This window comes from Chiloscyllium plagiosum, unplaced genomic scaffold (genome assembly GCF_037043375.1).
Source record: "Chiloscyllium plagiosum isolate Xiang-an unplaced genomic scaffold, Cpla_swu_hap1 HiC_scaffold_9, whole genome shotgun sequence".
Taxonomy (NCBI): domain Eukaryota; kingdom Metazoa; phylum Chordata; class Chondrichthyes; order Orectolobiformes; family Hemiscylliidae; genus Chiloscyllium; species Chiloscyllium plagiosum.
In genome coordinates this window covers 101,751,567-101,773,180 of record NW_028270147.1, presented here as the reverse complement: position 1 = coordinate 101,773,180, position 21,614 = coordinate 101,751,567, and the positions used below count along the sequence as shown (strand labels likewise).

At 46.1% G+C, this 21,614-nt stretch overlaps 1 protein-coding gene across 3 annotated transcripts in view; it reads right to left on the bottom strand.

Moving 5' to 3' along the window:
• Positions 1-21,084, bottom strand: part of tnr (tenascin R (restrictin, janusin)) — a 156,090-nt gene extending 135,006 nt beyond the window's left edge. For 2 of the 3 annotated variants that reach the window (XM_043700044.2, XM_087990943.1), the window contains exon 1: positions 20,943-21,084. The gene's annotated coding sequence lies outside the window, so the exon portion shown is untranslated. Of the gene's footprint in view, positions 1-19,889; positions 20,376-20,942 lie in introns of those variants that run through there. The other variant, XM_043700043.2, reaches the window with a different exon arrangement.
• Positions 21,085-21,614: the final 530 nt, after the last annotated feature.

The window sequence follows — 21,614 nt, the reverse complement described above, 5'->3', positions numbered from 1 at the left end:
GGCATAGCTTTAAATTAAGGGGGGGTAGATATAGGACTGAAGTTAGGGGTAGGTTCTTCACTCAGCGAGTCGTGAGTTCATGGAATGCCCTGCCAGTAGCAGTGGTGGACTCTCCCTCTTTATGGGCATTTAAGCGGGCATTGGATAGGTATATGGAGGATAGTGGGTTAGTATAGGTTAGGTGGGCTTGGATCGGCGCAACATCGAGGACCAAAGGGCCTGTACTGCGCTGTATTCTTCTATGTTCTATGTTCTATGTTCTATTCTGCTGTAGATTGACCTTCAAGTAGCTGTTCACAGCTTGGCTGGATCCTGCTTTTGTCAAATAAAATCAGCCTTACCTCAATCCAAAACCCTTCTCTGCAGACCATCTATTTCCATTTCCAGAACAAGTGTGTAGTGTTATGGTCACTATTATAATGCTCCCACACTGCCAGCTCAAATACCTGTCCAGCTTCAGTCGCCAGAATTAGGTCCATCTCTGTACCATCTCTTGTAGGGCCATCTGTGTATGGACATAAAAAGCTCTCCTCTCTAAACCGTTTATACTATGAGTATCCCAGTTAATATTAGAGGTAATCGAAATACCCTATGGTAATGCTCATCTTTTTACACATCCTAGTGATTTGACTATATATCTGATCCTCAATTGATTGCTGACTGTTTGGGATTTTAGGTTAGATTACTTACAGTGTGGAAACAGGCCCTTCGGCCCAACAAGTCCACACCGACCCTCCGAAGAGCAACCCATCCAGACCCATTCCCCTACATTTACCCCTTCACCTAACACTACGGACAATTTAGCGTGGCTAATTCACCTGACCTGCACATTTTTGGACTGTGGGAGGAAACCGGAGCACCCAGACAAAACCCATGCAGACATGGGGAGAAAGTGTAAACTCCACACAGACAGTTGCCTGAGGTGGGAATTGAATCTGGGTCTCTGGCACTGTGAGGCAGCAGTGCTAACCACTGTGCCACCGTGCTGCTTTTTATAGCAGTCTTAATGTGGCAGAAGTGAGTACTGCAGATGCTGGAGATTACAGTCAAGATTAGCGTGGTGCTGGGAAGGCACAGCAGATCAGGCAGCATCCGAGGAGCAGGAAATGAAGGGCTTTTGTCCGAAATGTCGATTTTCCTGCTCCTCAGATGCTGCCTGACCTGTTGTGCTTTTCCAGCACCACTCTAATCTTGACAGTCTTAGCGTGACTGTCCCTTTAATTTCCTAAGGTCTACCCACAAAGCCTCGTTTGATGACCCTTCCAAACTGTTGTCCTTCCTTATGGCAGAAACTGGCTGTTTAACTAATAATGTGACACCACCTCCACTTTTACACCCTTCCCTGTCCTGCCTGAGGATTATACAGGGTATACCCTGGAATGCCAAATCGCCAGTCTCTCCTTCAACCATGTCTTTGTAATGGCAATAACATCATAGATCTATCTGTCAATCCATAACCTTAACTCATCTGACATTAAAGTAGAGGCCATCCAATCTCGCCTTACACCCTTAAGATACTACGTGAACTTGCCCTGCCTTGCTTCCTGTTCTAGTCTGGGCTGTGTTCCTATTGAACTAGTGCACTATATCCCCTGCCCCTGCTGACTGAATTCAAATCAGTGGGTGGTACAGTGGTTAACGCTGCTGCCTCACAGCGCCAGAGACCCGGATTCAATTCCCGCCTCAGGCGACTGACTGTGTGGAGTTTGCACGTTCTCCCCGTGTCTGCATGGGTTTCCTCCGGGTGCTCCGGTTTCCTCCCCCAGTCCAAAAATGTGCAGGTTAGGTGAATTGGCTATGCTAAATTGCCGCATAGTGTTAGGTGCAGGGGTAAATGTGGGGAAATGGGTCTGGGTGTGTTGCGCTTTGGCGGGTCTGTGTGGACTTGTTGAGCCGAAGGGCCTGTTTCCACACTGTAAGTAATCTAATCTAAATCCCTCTCAAGATCATCCCCCCAAAAGGATAACGGTCCCATTCTGGTTCAGATGCAGACTGTCCCACTTGTAGAGGTCCCACTTTCTCCAAAAATGATCCCAGTGACCTAGGGATCTCAGACCCTCCCTCCAGCACTAAGGTGAATGCTTTTCATCTGCCCCCATTCTCCTGTTTCTGTATTCACTAGCACATGGCACCAGCAGTAATCCTGAGACTATAACCTTCGAGGTTCTGCTTTTTAGAATCCCAACGGTGTGCAAACAGGCCCTTTGGCCTAACAAGTCCATACTGACTGTCCGAAGAGTACCCCACTCAGACCCATTCCCCTATCCTATTCCTCTACATTTCCCCTGAATAATGCACCTAGTCTACACATCCGTGAACACTATGGGCAATGTAGCATGACCAATTGACCTAACCTGCACATTGTGGGAGGAAACCCATGTCGACGTGGGGAGAATGTCTGTGTGGAGTTTGCACAGTCGCCTGAGGGTGGAATCGAACTCAGGTCCCTGGTGCTGAGACAGTAGTGCTCGCCACCTTGCTGCCCCTACTGGCTAATCTACTGGCTAACTCACTGAAGTTTTGATGCAAAGCTTCATCTCTCATCCTACCAATGTCATTGGTGCCAATGTGTACCATCACTCTGTCTTCTCACTCTCCACCTTCAGGATGCCCTGCAGCCATCAGTGACCTGACCCTGTCTCCATGGAGAAAACATGCTGTACTGGAGTCATGTCCCCTCACGGTCAAGTCCCCTACCACTTTTTCTTTCAGACTCTTACTGCTTCCTTTCTTGTGTAGCTGGGTCACCCACATTGTCATGAAATTTGCGTTCCCTGGAGGGACCCTTACTATCATCCTTTTTCAATACAGAAGATGACAATTATAGAGTTGGATGTTTACTGGAGTTCTCCTGTTGGACTGTCTCACCCCTTTCATAGGGTGAGACAACCTATCCATGTCAACCACTTCCCAAACTAAACGTAGTCCCATTTGCCAGTGTTTGGCTCATGTCCCTCAAAACATTATTTCTGAGGGCAGCGCAGTGGCTAACACTGCTGCTTCAGTACCCAGATTCAATTCCTCAGGTGAATGTAGTGTTTGCACATTCTCCCCATATCTGCCCAGGTTTCTTTCGGGTCCTCTGGTTTCCTCCCAGTCTAAAAACGTGCAAGACAGGTGGATTCGGCATACAAAATTGTCCAGTGTCTAGGAATGTGCTGGGTAGGTGGATTAGCCATGCAGTGTTATATGGTAGGAGGGTGGGCTGCTCTTAATGGGATGATTGGCTTGCTTCCATATTGTGGGGATTCTATTCAAGTACATATCCAAATGTCTTACATGTGTTGAAACTGTACCTGCAGTTCATTCCACATATGAACCACCCTCTGTGAAAAAGCCGCCCTCCACTCCCTTTTAAATCTTTCTCCTCTCACCTTAAAAATATCCCCCCCCTAGTTTTGAAGTCTATTCGTGCCCCAAATGATTTTATAAACCTCCATAAAGGTCACCCCTCAACCTCCTATGCTCCAGTGAAAAATGTTCAGCCTATCCTTACAACTCAAGGCCTCCAACATCCTGCTGAATCTTTTCTGAACCCTCTTCAATCTAGATTAGATTCCCTACAGTATGGAAATAGGCCCTTCGGCCAACCAGTCCACACCGACCCTCCGAAGAGTAACCCACCAATACCCATTCTCCCTACCCTATATTTACCCCTGACTAATGCAAGTAGTATCATGGACAATTCAGCATGGCCAATTGACCTGACCTGCAGACCTTTGGATTATGGGAGGAAACCCACGCAGACACGGGGAGAGTGTGCAAACTCTACACAGTCACCCAAGGCTGAAATCGAACCCAGATCCCTAGCGCTGTGAGGCAGCAGTGCTAACCACTGAGCCACCGTGCCGCCCTGTTTAATAATATCCTTCCCTATAGCAGGGTGACCAGAAGTGGTCACCCATTCCCTGTCAGTCTCAGGGAACCGACCCACCCACTGACTTTGCAGCCTTGTGGATGCACCTCTGTGTTTCAGGTTCCAACACTCAGCACTGAAAGCTGTTCAAATTCTGTGCTTCCTACAAACCGTAGTCAATCTGCCAGAAGCAAAGAATTCCCACATGCTGCAGACAGTACAAAACACTGGCTGGCGCTCCTCTGCTGTAATTTTAAACAAACTGAGGCTATTGTTTAAAGTTTAAAACTTTTGGAAAGAAACAACAAAACATTTATCCTGTAGACACGATACGTAAAAAGCTAAAAACACTATTACAATATTATAAATCACAATTGGATATTATGAATCCACTCACATTGATGCGATGGTCAAGCAAGCACTACGACACTTCCGTTTCCTCAGGATGCTAAGGAAATTCAGCAGTCCATAAAGACTCTTACCAATTTTTATAGATGCACCATAGAAAGCAGCATATCTGGATGCATCACAGTGTGGTATGGCAACTGCTCTGCTCGAGAACCAAAAGAAACAACACAGCCCAGTCCATCACTGCCTTCCATCCATTGAGGAGGAGAGAGTGAGGACTGCAGATGCTGGACGTCAGGGTCAAGTGTGTGGTGCTGGAAAAGCACAGCAGGTCACAACACATAATCCTGATGAAGGGCTAATGTCTGAAATGTCGATTCTCCTGCTTCTCGGATGCTGCCTGACCTGCTGTACTTTTCCAGCACCACACTCTTAGCTTCCATCCGTTGAGTCAGGAAAGCAAACAACCTAATCAAAGACTCCTCCCATTTATTCTCTCTTCCATTGGACAGAAGATATAAAAGTTTGAATACATGCATAATCAGATTAAAAAATAGCTTCTTCCCACTGGTATCAGACGTTTGAACGGATCTCAAATGTTAACTCTGATCTCTCTCTCTCTCTGCACTGTAACACTATTCTGCACTCTGTTCTGCTACCCTGACGCACTCTGTATGGTATGGTCTGCCTGTATAGCATAGGCGATAGTGAGGACTCCAGATACTGGAGATCAGAGTCGAGATCAGAGTGGTGCTGGAAAAGCACAGTAGGTCAGGCCGCCAAAGTGAGACCTGCAGATGCTGGAAGTCAGAGTTGAGATTAGAGTGGTGCTGGAAAAGCACAGCAGGTCAGGCAGCATCCGAGGAGCAGGATGTGATGGAATTGCATGCCTGTGTAGCATGCAAAACACCACTTTTCACCGTACCTTGGTCCATGTCACAACAATAAATCAAACTCAAATTAGGAAAGAATAGTAAAAGAAATACTTACCCGAACACTGGCGTGTTCACTCAATTGTGCAGGATTGCTGTAGCTAATCTCCCAGCTCCTTTCCAAGTGTAGCAGAGCAAGAACCAATGCATACAGGGCACAGGCAAGCTAGTCTCTTTTCAAAAGAATTCTATCATCCCTGGTATCAGTCTAGTGAACCTCCGTTGCTCTCCCTCTATTGTAGGTCTTTTTTTCTTAGCTGATAATGTGTTGCTGGAAAAGCGCAGCAGGTCAGGCAGCATCCAAGGAGCAGGAGAATCGACGTTTCAGGCATGAGCCCTTCTTCAGGAATGAGGAAAGTGTGTCCAGCAGGCTAAGATAAAAGGTAGGGAGGAGGGACTTGGGGGAGGGGTGTTGGAAATGCGATAGGTGGAAGGAGGTCAAGGTGAGGGTGATAGGCTGGAGTGGGGGTGGGGGCGGAGAGGTCAGGAAGAAAACACACTTTCCTCATTCCTGAAGAAGGGTTCATGCCCGAAACGTCGATTCTCCTGCTCCTTTGATGCTGCCTGACCTGCTGCGCTTTTCCAGCAGCACATTATCAGCTCTGATCTACAGCATCTGCAGTCCTCAGAATATCCTCGAATATTTTTTCTTAGACCAAAATATTTCAGGTGTGGTCTCACCAAGAACCTGTACACCTGCAATAAAACATCCCTACTTCTAAACTCACAATCTCTTGCAATGAAAGTCTATTTATCATTTGCCTTCCTAACTGCTTGCATGGACACCCAGATCGCTTTGTACATCCATACTTATGTCACCATTTAAATAAATCTCATCCTTTACTGTTTTTCACACCCAAGTGTAAACACTACGCAAGATTGTTCAATAATCCTTTCTAAATGCACAGCACCCAGACTAGAATAACCTGTGCTCCAAAAAAGAACCATCACAAACACACTCCCGGAAATTCTCGTCTACAATCCCTCGTCAGTTTGGTTTGTCCAATCCATGTGTAAGTTAAAGTCACCAATGATTGCAGTTGTACCCTTATTGCAGGAGTCTGGTTTTTTTATTAAACACCTTCCCTTAAATCTCCACTCTGGGGCTTTACAGACAAGACCTGACAACATTTACTGGCTCTTGGCATTTCTTATCTCCATTCATTCAGATTTTGGCATCTTGATTTTCTGATCCAATATCCTTCCTCAGTCCCATCCTTGATTGTTGTGCAGCCACGTCTCTTGAAATCCAAATATTCTTATTTTTGGTCTCTTGATTCTCACTTGGTTTCTTCATTCTGTTTCTGATCACATTGTCACTCCCTCTGCCATTCTGGTTTAAACACTCCCCCTTGGCGCTAGCAAACATTCCCACAAGGACATTGGTCCTAGTAGTGCCCAGATGCAAACCATTCTGTTTATACTGGTCCCATCTTCTGTAGAACCGGTCCAATCACAGAGGGAGTACTGTGCTGTCAGTAGCTCATTCTGAGGGAGTGCTGCGCTATCAGAGGGTCAGTGCTGAGTCCAAAACATGAGTTTATGGTCTGACATTGGTGAACTAATTGTTGTTCCTGGAAGGTTGCACAGTCCCTAACGGCAAGATGCTTTTTAACAGTTCTTTGTCAGTTTGACTCTTTTTTGACAGTCTTGTCAGTTGTGGGCTTTTTTTGGAATTTTGACATTTCCAATAGATTTAGACAAATTTATGTGTATGTTTTACATGGTCAAAGAGTACCTGAGCTCGCCAAAAAAGAATCTGACCCTAACCCCTCCCACAGCCCAAAGGTGTCCTCAGTTCATATCCAAAGGGATATACAATTACAACACTTCAGATGAATCCATAAAGTGCAAGCGTTCTCCAAAGGGGGTTGAATATGCACAGTCCAGGCTCCACACTTAAGAGAAGCTGAAATCTCATTTCAGTATAAAGGCAGCTGCTGTTCTAAATGACTAACCGCCTCTCTAAATTGTGTGTGTACAGCAGCCAGCCTGTCTGCACTCTGAGCCTTGCTAAAACAGAACTGGCCGTTCCTGTCGGAGGGACTTTGATTTCCAGCCACTTTGACTGTTTGCACCATTGTGGCAAAAATGTGCACTTACCCCTTTCCTGTGGTGGCCTGGTGGCCCAGTGGTTAGCACTGCTGCCTCACAGCACCAGGGACCCGGGTTTAATTCCAATCTTGGGCCACTGTGTGGAGTTTGCACAGTCTGCGTGGGCTTCCTCCTGCTTTCCTCCCAAAGTCCGAGTATGTGCAGCTTAGGTGAATTGGCCAAGCTAAATTGCCCATAGTGTTCCAGGATGTGTAGGTTTGGTGCATTAGTCAGGGGTAAATGTAGAGTAATAGGGTAAGGGAATAGGTCTGGGTGGATACTCTGAGGGTCGGTGTGGACTTGTTGGGCCAAATGGCCTGTTTCCACACTGTGGGATTCAATGATTATACAGAGGCCATAAATATTGGTTCTGGTAGATTTTATTCCCTACAGTACACTTCTGTACGAGAAGGGTTTTTATTTCAAATCAGGAATGTCATGGTTGCCATTACTGAAACTAATAGCTAATCAAGGTTCACTTTATCCACGTGCTTGACGCTGCTATCCAGATTCCCATTGTGTTTTGAACTCAGTTCTCCTGAACCTTGACCTCTGGCTTGCTAGTCTAATTAGATAATGAGAAAGTGAAGTGAGAGTGATAGCTCTTGACATCAAGGCCACATCTGACCAGATGTGGTATCAAAGAGCCAGAGCAAAACTGGAATCAGTGAGTATCAGGGGACAAACTCTCTGCTGGTTGGAGACATACCTGGCACATAGGAAGCTGGTTATGGTTGTTGGAGATTAGCCATCTCAGCTCCAGGACATTTCTGCAGAAGTTCCTTCAGGTAGTGACCTCGGCCCAACCATCTTCAGCTGTTTCATCAATGACCTTCCCTCCATCATAAGGTCAGAAGTGGGGATGTTCGCTGATAATTGCACAATGTTCAACACCATTCTTGACTCCTCAAATACTGAAGCACTTAGTGAGTTTTGAGAAGATTTGTAGCTCAAGTTGAGGTTCTGGATGTAGATTTGCTCGCTGAGCTGGAAGGCTCATTTTCAGACATTTCATCACAATACTAGGTAACATCATCAGTGAGCCTCCGGATGAAGCACTGGTGATATGGTCCGCTTTCTATTTATGTGTTTGGGTTTCCTTGGGTTGGTGATGTCATTTCATGTGGTGACATTATTTCCTGTGGTGATGTAATTTCTGGTTCTTTTTCTCAGGGGATGGTAAATGGGATCCAAGTAAATGTGTCCATTTTCAGGTGCAACAGGATCTTAACAATATCCAGTCTTGGCCTGACCAGGAGCAAGTAACATTCCTTCCACAAATGGCAGGCAATGACTATCTCCAATAACAGACAATGTAAAATTACCTGTTGACATTCAATGGTGAATCCCCCACTACAAAACATTCTGGGGTTATCCTTGACCAGAAACTCAATTGGACTCGCCGTTTAAATACAGTGGCTACAAGAACAGGTCAGAGGCTAGGAATACTGCAACAAATAACTCTCCTGACTCCCTAAAGCCTGTCCATGATCTATAAGACACAAGTCAGGAGGGGGATGGAATGCTCCCCACCTGCCTGGATGGGTGCAGCTCCAACAACATAAGAAACTTGATTCCATCCAGGACAGCCTGCGTGATTGACACTGGATCCACAAACATCTACTCTCTCCACCACCGATGCTCATTAAGAGGACTGTGCACTATCAACAGTATGGAAACAGGTCCTTCAGCCCAACAAGTCCACACCTGGCACTCTGAAGTGGTGACCCCACCAGACCCATTCCCCCTGAATGATGCACCCAACACTAGGGGCAATTTAGCATGGCCAATTCACCAGGCCTGTACATCTTTGGATTGTGGGAGGAAACCCACACAGATACAGGGTGAATGTGCAAACTCCACACAGACAGTCACCCAAGGCGGGAATCGAACCCGGATCCCTGGCGCTGTGAGGCAACAGTGCTAACCACTGAGCCACCGTGCCGTCCTGATATGCTCAGAAATTCACCAAAGATCCTTAAAGAGCGCCTTCCAAATGCACAACCACTTCCATCTAGAAGGACAAGGGCACCACCCCCCGCTCCCCCCCACCCAAACCACTCACCATCCTGACTTGGAAAGATATTGCTATTCTTTCAGTGTCGCTGGGTCAAAATCCTGGAATTCCCTCCCTAAGCAGTATTGTGGGTTGACCTACAGTACACGGACTGCAATGGTTTAAGTCGGCAGTTCACCACCCACCTTCTCCACGGCTATTAGGGATGGAGGATGGAACTGCCCATGCCCCACAAGAGAATAAAAAAAACAACAAAGCTACCATTCAGCCATGCAGAAAATACATAAATAGGCACTATCTGTATCGAGTGAGGGGTGAATAGATATGGTTGAAGGACATGCTGAACTAATGGGGTTGTCATGGTCAGAATTTGTGTTCCCTTCTCATTCTCCATGTTTGGATTTAAGAAGGATCCTCCTGATGAAGGAGCGACGCTCCGAAAGCTAGTGGGCTTCCAATTAAACCTGTTGGACTATAACATGGTGTTGTGTGATTTTTAACTTTGGATTTGAGGGTTGTGTTTGCTTACCCCTTTCTGAACTAAATAATTCCAGCACCAAGTTTCTGAGAGTTATTTATTATCACACGCTTACCACAGATTTTAAAAAAAGCTCAATATCTCACTCTCTCATATCACACTCACAGTGAATTAGTACAGATGTATGTATAACATGTAGTTTCAGTTTATAATTCTCTCTATCCTTTGTGGAGTGGCTGTAGATTCTTAGACAAAGGTGATACTTTAAAGTTGAAGAGAAGATCAGGCAAAGTGAAGGATTGACATTTCCTGTCACTTTTCCAAAAGGTTTGTTTCCATCCGAAATTGAATGTGGAATGAGTTTGGGTGAGTTCTTCTTTGTTAGTACTGCATTTTTTCCATTTTTAGGGTATTTTCCTGCTTGGATGCCAGCAAAATATTTTGATAGCATTTGGTGGGTCTGCAAACAGATTCTGTTGATTTCAAAGCAAACAGCAAAATAGTTCTTTCCTGTGACTTTCACAGGTTCGAAATCCTTTCTTTTAAAGAAAGGACAGTGTGCACATTGGATCTGAGTTGTTGTTTGACACCTTGAGATTCATTCGGGCCAGTTTTGATGAAGGAAACCGACATAATGGAATGGAAATTGAAAGATACTATAAATCAGAAGCACAAATAGAAATTGCTGGGAAAGCTCAGAAGCATCTGTGAAGAGAAATCAGAGTTAATGTTTCGGGTCCGGTGACCCTTCCTCATAACAGAATCCATTTCTCTTCCGTCTTACGTACCCTGAGTTCTAATGCACAGTTCTGTCCAAGCTGAAACAAGAGAGCCCAGTAGTCTGCAATGCCAATGTGCTGCTCTTGATAATCTACCCTTAAACAGAGCAATGTGTGAATTCTCCAGATGGCTATGGCTGCTCAAAATTCATTAGTTATTGGCTTGAGGCGCAGGGTTCCCTTTGGCTGAAAATGATTTGCAGCATGCATTTTATTTGCCTGTTTGTGGCCACTTTTAAAATACATTGACTGAAAGTTCATGAGACACTGAACTGTGACACAAACTCGGGTGAGGGATGGAGTGAGGATTTGGGAATGGGTAACGGCACGAAATGGTACAGAGGTATTTAGAAAGGAGCCGGGCTGATGGGATTTTAGGATGTGTTGAGAATTCAGTTTGGTGGCATTGAGTGATATGGGAAGAGTCATAGAGATGTACAACACAGAAACAGACCCTTCGGTCCAACTCGTCCATGCCGACCAATCTAGTCCAGCACCTGGCCCATATACCCATCCAAATGCGTCTTAAATGTTGCAATTGTACCATCCTCCACCACATGCACTGGCAGCTCATTCCATACTTGTACCACCCTCTGCGTGAAAAAGTTGCCCCTTCGGTCCCTTTTATATCTTTTCCCTCTCACCCTAAACCTATGCCCTCTAGTTCTGGACTCCCCCACCCCAGGGAAAAGACTTTGTCTAGGTGGGCAAAATTGAATTAAGACATAATGTGAGAGGTGTATATGGGCCAGGTGCTGGCAGGTGGGACTAGGTTGGGGTGGGATATCTGGTCGGCATGGACGGGTTGGACCGAAGGGTCTGTTTCTGTGTTGTACATCTCTATGACTCTTCCCATATCACTCAATGCCACCAAACTGAATTCTCAACACACATCCTCATGTGGCACAATGAGAAAGAGGAAAATGGGAAGAAGGTGAGAAGGAAGGTTCAGAATTTTGATGCTCATGTGTTAAGGTTGAAGTGACTTTGAGAGTACAGGGGGAAAGTAAGTCAGGATGACTGAGGGATAACGTGAAGGGAGAAGTGGATAAGCTAGAGAGAGGATGAGTGGTAGCCTGTCTATTATTGCTTTACAACCTCTACTGGTTCCTCATTATCGATCCACCTAGTCACATCCTTGAAAACCAAAACAAGGTGTCACACAGGATTTCTGAAAGCTCCCTTGCAGCTTGCACCAGTCAATCCCTTCAAAGTCACTGTATGAGTACACTGCACAAACCAAAAGTCCTAGCACACTTCTGGATTACCCAGGCTGCATTGATGAATGCAGTTCTGCTGTTGTTGATGATGATGGCCAGACCTGAGCAGCTGGATCTGCTTGAAGTCTGCCTTATTTCGGTGGCTCAGTGGTTAGCACTGCTGCCTCACGGCACCAGGGTCCCAGGTTCGATTCCAGCCTCAGGCGACCGTCTGTGTGGAGTTTGCACATTCTCCCTGTGTGTGCATGGGTTTCCTCTGGGTGCTCTGGTTTCCTCCCACAGTCCAAAGGTGTGCAGGTCAGGTGAATTGGCCATGCTAAATTGCCTGTAGTGTTAGGTGCAATTAGGTAGAGGGAAACGGGACTGGGTGGGTTGCTCTTCGGAGGGTCAGTGTGGATTTGTTGGGTCAAAGGGCCTGTTTCCACACTGTAGGGAATCTAATCTAATCTAATCAATGATAGTGCCACACAACACAATGGAAGGCATTCTCAGTGTGAAGGTAGGTCTTTGTTTCCAGTAGGACAGAGTGGTAGTCACTCTTACTGATAGTGATGGACAGATGCATCTGCAGTTTGGCAGATTGGTGAGGATGAGGTCAAATATGTTTTTCCCTCTTGTTGGTTCCCTCACCACCTGCCACAGACCCAGTCTTGCAGCTATATCCTTTAGGACCCGAACAGCTCAATCTATAGTGCTGCTGTGGAACCACTCTTGATGGTGGACGTTGAAATCCTCCACCCAGAATATATCTGTGCCCTTGTCTCCCTAAGTGCTTCCTTCATGTGTTGTTCAACATGGAGGAGTATTGATTCATCAGCAGTGGGGGGACGGTACATGGGAATTAGTGGGTGGTTTCATTGCCCATGTTTAACCTGATGCCATGAAACTTCATGGGGTCCAGAGACAATGTTGAGGACTCCCAGGATATCATGTACTGGACCTCTTCGTATACAATGTAATAAGGCAGAAAGGAAGCATTTGTTACTGGATCTAGTAATGGGAAAAGAATCAGCAAGAGGGTGGTACGTGTTTGGAATGAGCTGCCGGAGGAAGTGGTGGAAGCTGGTACAATTGCAATATTTAAAAGGCATTTGGATGGGTATATGAATATGAAGGGTTTGGAGGGATATGGGCCGGGTGCTGGCAGTTGGGTCTAGATTGGGTTGGGATATCTGGTCGGCATGGACGGCTTGGACCGAAGGGTCTGTTTCCATGCTGTAGATCTCTGAGTCTAAGAGAGATACAAGGGAAGTAAACTATCACACTCCTTAGAATGTGATATGGGAGAGGTGTGCATGGCAATGCAATGAAATTAGATTTTATATGTCCACATTTAAAGTAAATGAGCAATATTAAATAAATTAAGCTTGGATCAGGAAAGGAGGGGATCAAACTCAGTTGGAATGGGAGAGGGAGAGGAGCAGATTGAGTTTAGGAAAACTTAATGGGCTGAATGGTCTACTTCTGTTCATGTGCTCCTCGTAATTTAAAATAATGTAGGGATGAGCAGAGGTAATTTTTACCTATTGAATAAGTATCTTATAAAAAAGATTAGAGATAGATGCTTGGCAGTTACTGTTATATCTACAATAAAGAAGAGATTGAGTATTTCCAGGGAATTTCAGACCAATCAGCTTAACATTAGTGAGCTAAAAGATAATGGAATCTCTACTATAGTAATCCTGCTGGACAAGGTGGCAGATACAGTAAACAAAATTGATATGGTAGTTGTCATACACCTCAACTTTCAATAGATCTTTAGTCTGCTATCATATAATAAAGAGTTTTTAACTTGTTCTGGCATTCAATATGATCAGGGCTAGTCATCCAACTCAATGCCCTGTTCTCACTTGCTCCCAATACCCTTTGATCCCTTTAGCCCTATGAAATATATCTAACTCTTTCTTGAGAAGATTCACCGTTTTGGCTTCCGCCACTTGGTGACAGAGAATTCCAGATACTCAGTCCTTAGTGGGCGGCACGGTGGCCCAGTGGTTAGCACTGCTGCCTCACAGCGCCTGTAGACCCGGGTTCAATTCCCGACTCAGGCGACTGACTGTGTGGAGTTTGCACATTCTCCCCGTGTCTGCGTGGGTTTCCTCCGGGTGCTCCGGTTTCCTCCCACAGTCCAAAGATGTGCGGGTCAGGTGAATTGGCCATGCTGAATTGCCCGTAGTGTTAGGTTAAAGGGGTAAAGGTAGGGGTATGGGTGGGTTGCGCTTCGGCGGGTCGGTGTGGACTTGTTGGGCCGAAGGGCCTGTTTCCACACTGTAAGTAATCTAATCTAATCTAATCTAAATGGCCTACTCCCAGTTCCTCAGACTGTGACCCCTGGTTCTGGATTTTTCCATGGAGAATGTTTCCCCTGTGGGGAAGACGGTAACTGGAGAATTTCAGTATCAAGATAGTTCCTAAGAAAATCAGAGATGGGATTCAGGAGAAACAGTTTGCTCAGAGAATAAAACCAAGAAGAAAATGTTTGGAAGATGATGGCAAAGCGAGGTGGGGCATTGGGGTGGTGGGGGCAGGAGGGAGGGCGTTGCTGGTGGAATGTTGAACAGGATTGCATCAGGAAGAACAGGAAGGAGCTTCAGTGAACAATTATTTTGGCTGGGCACCCAGGGCCCAGTGGGAGGGTGGGCACCCCTCCTTCTAAGACACACCACACTGCTCTTCATTCATCACCATACCACCCTTACTATCAGCCCATCCCTCCCTTCGAGGGATAGTAGAAAATATGATTCCTCATATCAGCATTTTCCTATTCACTTCCAGCCATTTTGAAAATTGTTGTACAGGTATCTCTCTTTCCTGCTCAGGCACTGAACGTTCAAGGAACACCAGGACAGAATCTTACAGCACAGGAGAGTATGGTTGGACTCATCGTACCGGTGCTGGTCCGCTGACAGAGCTTCCTAATTTGTCCATTTCCTCAAGAACACCAAGAAGGTTTCGGGCTCCACGATCTGATCATGTTTTTTGAAAAGGGAATCTGCTCACAGCAGCTTCAGACATTGCTTTCCAGATCACAACGACCCACTGAATAAGAACTATTTCTCGGTCTAGTTGCTCCAAATCATATCTCAATAGAGGAGTAAGTGAGTCAGTGGACATTTGAAAGAAATCTTAGAGATGATGGATGAAGGGCAGGTAAATGTGATGAGCAAAGGTTGGTGTTTGTTTGTTGGCATAGACATGGTGGGCTGAAAGGCCTATTCCTATGTTGTGTGACACTATGATTCTAATATCATTATTTACAGAGGCTCTTGCCACTTGGAAGGTTCTCCTTACATCGTCAAAGCCCTTCACAATTTTCCCCGTTTGTACTCGGGAATTGCATGCTGAACTGAAGTATCACAGTGTCACGGAATTGGCATGGTGCAGAAAGAGACCATCCAGCCCATTGTGGAATACTGGCTCAATGAGCATCATGACTTAGTGTGATTCTCCTTCTTTTTTTCCCCATGACACTGTACATTGGAGGATTATTTAAATAGAAACAATACCTCAGTTGAACTTACCTCCACTGCATTTCCAGATTTGGAAATCATGGGGTGTGGATAGAGAAGACAATGTGAAACCGTTCCCACTTGGAAAAGGATGGCAGGGTACAGGTTTAAAGAGATTTTCAAAAGGGTGACGTAAGAAAAAACATTTTTTAACACAGCGATTAGTTAGGGTCAGAAGTGGTGATGTTAAACCAATGATTGCACAATGTTCAACACCATTCACAACTCCTCACATACCAAAGCAGTCCATGTCCAAATACAACAAGATCTGGACTTTCTTCAGGCTTGGAGCTGACAGGTGGCAAGTAACCTTTTTGCCACACAAATACCAGGCTTTGACCATCACCAATAACAGACAGCGTAACCACTTGATGTTCAATGGTGTTACCATCACTGAATCCTCCACTATCAACATCTTGAGGGTTACTGTTGACCAGAAACAACTCGATCCACCACAAGCAGTGGCTACAAGAGCAGGTCAGTGGCTGGGAATACTGTGGTGAGTAACTCACACCCTAACTCACCACAGCCTGTCCACCATCTACAAGACACATGTCAGGAGTGTGATAGAATCCTCCCCACTTGTGGATGGATGCAGCTCCAATAACACTCAAGAAACTTGACAGCATCCCGGATGCAGTAGCCAGCGTGATTGGCGCCACATCTACAAACATCTGCTCCCTACATCAGTAGCAGTAGTTTACGTGATCTACAAAAGTCACTGCGCAAATTCAACTAAGGTCTTTAGACAGCACCTTCCAAACCCACAACCACTTCCATCTAGAAGGACAAAGGCAGCATATATGAGGGAATATCAGCATCTGCAAGTTCCACTCCAAGAGAGTCACCATTCTGACTTGGAAATATGTTGCCATTCCTTGTGTCATTGAGTCAAAATCCTGGAGTTGCTTCTCCAAGGGCTTTGGGGATTTAAACTACAGAACATGGACTGCAGCAGTTCAAGAAAGCAACTTAGCACCACCTTCTCAACAGCAACATCTGATGGTCAATAAATGCTAGCTCAGCCTGCCTGCACTCTAACTGTGCCCCTCATGATTTTTTAAACCTCTATAAGGTCACCCTGCAGCCTCTGATGTTCGTGGGAAAATAGGCTCTAACCTATTCAGCTTCTCCCTAGAGTTCAAACCTATCGGATGTGGAAACATCATTGTAAATGATGGGATGTGGGTGTCCCACATCCCATTAAAAAAAAACAATAAATAATATTCAGCTCCTCTATTCTTCCTGCCAAAGTGGATGACCTCACACTTCCCACATTATATGCTATCTGCTACAAAGGAACCTAGGGGTGCAGGTGCATATTCATTCAATTCTGATCTCCCTGTTATAGGAAGGATGTTGTTAAACTTGAAAGAGTTCAGAAAAGATTTACAATGATGTTTCCACATCCGATAGGTTTGAACTCTAGGGAGAAGCTGAATAGGTTAGAGCCTATTTTCCCACGAACATCAGAGGCTGCAGGGTGACCTTATAGAGGTTTAAAAAATCATGAGGGGCACAGTTAGAGTGAATAGCTAATGACTATTTCACAGGGTAGGGGAGTCCAAACCTAGGGCGTAGATTTGAACTGAGAGGGGAAAGATCTAAAAGGGACCCGAGAGGCAACCTTTTCATGCATGGGGCGGTGCATGTATGGAAGAAACTACCAGAGAAGGTGGAGGTGTTAGGTACAATTACAACATTTAAAAGGCATTTGGATGGATATATATATATAGGAATGGTTTAGAGGGATATGGGCCAGGTGCTGGCAGATGGAACTAGATTAATTTAGGATAATCTGTCAACGTGGATGAGTTGGATCAAAGGGTCTGTTTCCATGCTGTGCAGCTCTATGACTGTATGCTAAGTTTTTACACATTCACTTAACTTTATCCTTCCAGACTCTCATTCTCACCACCTAGTTTTGCATCATCCATAAATTTTGAATTCTAAATTCACTTTCCTCATCTAGGTTATTGACATTTTGTACATTGTAAAAGGTTGTGGCCCCAGCTCTGATCATTGTGACACCACTGGTTACATCCTGAAAATGATCTTATCCCAGTCTGTCCTCTATTGGCTAGCAAATGACGATGGGATAGCGTAGGGGGACAAATTGAGAATAGTTCACAGGTCGGCGCAACATCGAGGGCCGAAGGGCCTGTTCTGCACTGTATTGATCTATGTTCTATGTTCTATGTTCTAAATCCTGTCCACGATAATCCGTACCCTCCAAACCCATGTGCTCTTGTCTTATTAAGTAGGCTAAATGTGGAACATTATTAAACACCTTCTGAAAGGCCACTAGATCACCTTTATTGATCCTGCTTTCTACCTCCTCAAAAAATTCTATTAGCTTTGTTGGGCACGATCTCCCCTTCATGAAGTTACGCTGATCATATATATTTCTAAATGCTTTGTCATTATATCCTTTATAATAGGTTCACATTTTCCTAATATCTGGGATGCAATTAAGCTAACTGTTTTATTTTTAGTCTCCTACCTTTTCAACTAATGATATTATAATGGCAGTTTTTCAATACTCAGACTTTTCCAGAATATAAGGATATTTGGAAAATTACGACAGTGCAACTACTATATTTGTAGCTACTTCCTTTAAACTCCTTGGATACATCTCATCACTTCCAGGGGACTTATTGATCTTTAGCCCCGTTAGTTACCCTAACACTCATCCTCAAGTGGTAGTTACTCTGTTAATTTTCATTCCTCCCCTGCTTTCCCCACATCCCTCGCTCCCTTCAGCTCCCTCGTGCTCCCCCCCCACTCACCTGCTCCCCACTGCTCCCTCTCACTCCTCCCTGCTTCCCCCCTGCTCTGCCTACTCTCCCCGATCTCCTGTTCCCCCTTTCCCTCACTCCCCCCTCCCCCGACGCCCGCCACTCCCCCCAGATGCCTGCTCCTCCCTCCGCTCCCTCTCTACTCCACCCATTCCCCCAATCTACCCCCCATTCCAACCCCCACTCCCCCTCCACCCCCGCTCCAACCCCCACTTCCCCCCAAACTCCCCTCCCCCTACTATCCCCACCATCCCCTGCTCTCCCTCTACCACCCCTTCTCCCCACCTGCCCTGTTCCTCCCTGCTCTACCCACTCCCCACAATCTTGCCCTGCCCCCGCTTCCCCTTCACCTCCCCACTCCCCCACCCCCCACTCTTCCCCTGCTCCCCTTGCTCTCCTGCTCCACCCACTCACCTTGATCTCCCCTCTCTCCGCGCCCCCATCCCTGCTCCCCCATCTCCTGCCTCCCTTTCCCCCGCACCCTCATGCTTCCCCCTGCACCCTCCCACTCCCCCTGCATCCCCACTCTCCACACTCCCCCCGTTACCCCTGCTGCTCCAACACCCCCTCCTGAACCCCTGCACACTGTTTCTATGTTCTGTGTTCGATGTACAATTGCAATGCCAAGATGTCTAAGGCTATGGGTCAAGTAAATGGGATTGGAATAGTCCGGTGGCTGTTTTTGACTGGTGTGATTTGATGGGCTGAAGGGCCTTTTTCTTTGTGGCAGATCTCTATGACTCTCTGGACCCTGACAATTTGGTTCCCAGCTTCAATCCCCAAATGGACATGTCACCATACCCGAACCTCCAGACTTCAACATGCACAGAAACATTTCTGTTGCCACAGCAACTCCAATCCACTTTCAGGGTGTGGTTTGGGGAGGTGTGGGTGCGGGGGTGCGGTTAGGCAGGAGCGGTGGGGATTTGGGGAGGTGGCAGTCAGCAGGATGAATGATATACATTCAGGTTGGTGCCCATGGGCCTGTGCTCAATTTTTCATACCAGCTGGTGCCACAATCCATCCAGTTCAGGGCAAGGTCCCTCTCTAGTAATAGTCGTATTTTCATTATCTTTTCTCATGATCCCACAGTTACTGCCTTCTAGAGTGAAGGCGGAAGGAAAGACTTTCACTCATGACATCTCTGCGTCCACTAAATAATTGTGTTTCTGATTATTAACCTTCCCCTTTACTTACTGTGACTTGCCATTCACTCACTAATTTATCCTCTCCCTCTCAATTTGCAGAGGGGTGAGAAGGGGGGAGGGATTGAGGGTGGGGGGGTAGTGAAAAGAGAGGGGAGTGGGAGAAAATGGAAGTGAACAGCGATGAGATGCAGTGGGGTGGGTGATTAAGGATGGGGAGGAGGGAGCAAGGAGGGAGGCAAAAGAAGGAGAGAGAACAGAAGAGGGAGAGAGATAATTTACACAACAGGGGATGAAGGGGTTGAGAATATATTTCACACACACACACACACAGTGACAAATACACCTAGGTACATATATACACACAGCCACACACACACAGTGACAAACACATCTAAGTACACATATACACACAGCCCCCCCCCCCAACACACACACACACACAGTGACAAACACACCTAGGTACACATATACACATGCGCACACACACACAAACACATAGTAAAAAAAACTGCCTATTGATGGCTAAATACAAAGCTGTTGTTTCAACTGAGCAATCTATGCAAAATAGGCTCGCTTCATGATAGAACTTGTGCAGATTGCAGTAGGACAGAGAGACACGGCCTGGTGAGATCAGGCAGTCACAGCTGATTCACACACACACACACACACACGGATGGACTGGCTGATGAAAGAGGGCTCTGTGACCTTACCAGATTGAGCTCCTGCTTCAACATTCAGCGCGACTGGTACTGGCACAGGAACCACCGTGGATTCCCCTTCCTCCCGACTGTGAGCTCTGTCCTTCCCCGACTGACAGGAAAACTGTATAGAGCTGCTTTGATTCAGCAATTCAGCACTCTATGTGCCAGCCTCTCTGTGATAATTCACACAGTCGGTTCACCCACAGCCCTGCACCTGCAAGATTCACACTGCATTTCTCCTCAATCTGCAGAGCCTCACCAGCACTTTTCACAGTGAGACATAGGCCACTAGCTTCCTAGCAGGGACTGCACTGGACAATATCCCAGTGACAGGGACAGTCCCTCAGCACTGACCCTCCAATAGTGCTGTGCTCCCTCAGCACGGACTATCTGACAGTGCATCCTTTATAACAGTGTGTTGGTTCCACAATGTTCAATAAAGCAGTCCTCATCTGGTTTCTCCTTTCGTCACTTAATCTGTCCTGGCTTCGAAAATACAAACCATGGGCTGCTCCGACGTGGCATTTTGTCCATCCTGTGTATGCCAGCTCTCTGCCAGCACAACACCACCTTCCCACATCGCACACCCCCCTCCCCTACCAGCTGCTCCAATCCCTTCTCTCTGTAACCTGCACTTGCTTCCTTTGCAGGGATAGATGCAGTTCCCTTTGAAAGGAAGAACTGAACCCAGCTCTGCACTCCTTCTGTCTCTCCAGCAAGAGGAGTTTTGAATTCCAGCATTGTAACTCCTCTACATAGCTCACCGCTCTCTGTAGTCTCTTTGCAGCTTTGCTTCCCACTGACAGCTGGCCTAGAAATGACACACAGATTGATGCCTCTGTTCTTCCTTAGACTTCCTTGTTTCCAAATACCCCATCCTCCCCGACCTCCCCCTCAGCCACCAAAATGTTCCTGTCTCTCTCTCTCTCTCTGAACTGCACTTTTCTTTCCCCCAGGTCTGATGAAAAGCTGAGCTGAAATTTTAATTCTGCATTTGTCTGCCTCCACCGAGACGATGCAGTGACAAGTGTTTAGTTTTCTTTGACTGGACAAGTATGTTACCTGATCGTGACTTGAACTGACACTCTCTCGCACACCTTCAGGGAGTTGTTCACACCTCCACAGGTCGCTCCCACGCCTGATCAGGTTTTAAATCTCCAGACCCTCATTTCTGGAGTCTATTCAGCCAACAGCGTCTCTCAGACCTTTTGAGCTGACGTTTATATACAGCTAAATATTGACCACAGCGCGAAGCTGAACAATCACTATGGAAGTTCTGCTCAATTAACAGGAGGTCATTAACCAGCTGAAGGCAGCAATGTCACAGAGCCTGATTTGTAATTGAACACTACACAGGATAAAACATCGATTCTCAAAGTTACTGACTGATTTGTAATGAGAAGCATGTGTGGGCTTGCAAGAGCCAACAACATACAGCCAACTCTAAGAATAGCTCATCAACTGTTTGCAGTCAAGTCTTGGTGAACACTTCGCACCCAGGCCAGCAGAAGCCAGGAGCAGAGCAGAACAAAGAACTGCTGGGATCCCTTGAGAATCACAGTCTTACTGACACGAACTTCACTCTCATCCCAACCCAAACAGCAAAGGGTAGGGCCACTGTTCATTCAATATGTGGGAATTCATCTGTAAGCAAGCACTTACACACACAGACTCATTCCTCAAATGTGTGGATCAGTCTGGGGAGGCTGTATGTGTTTTAGCTTGCAGAAGTTG